This window comes from Anas acuta, chromosome 3 (assembly GCF_963932015.1).
Source record: "Anas acuta chromosome 3, bAnaAcu1.1, whole genome shotgun sequence".
Taxonomy (NCBI): Eukaryota; Metazoa; Chordata; class Aves; order Anseriformes; family Anatidae; genus Anas; species Anas acuta.
The window spans coordinates 40,123,020-40,123,222 of NC_088981.1; positions in this window are offsets into that span (position 1 = coordinate 40,123,020).

Here is a 203-nt window from a genome sequence, read left to right on the forward strand (position 1 = left end):
CTTCAAAGCTAAATTGTATTGAGCAGTGCCTCAGAGTGAAATGTAAATCCATAGTTTAGAACCTAGTATTCTTGTATAACACAAGAAAGATCAGAAATCTTCAAAAGATGGGGATGCAAGAAAGCCACTGAGCAGGAAATGCCCTGGAGCTACCAACAGGCAACATAATGGAACATGGGGCTGTGTATGAGCTTCTCACCTCT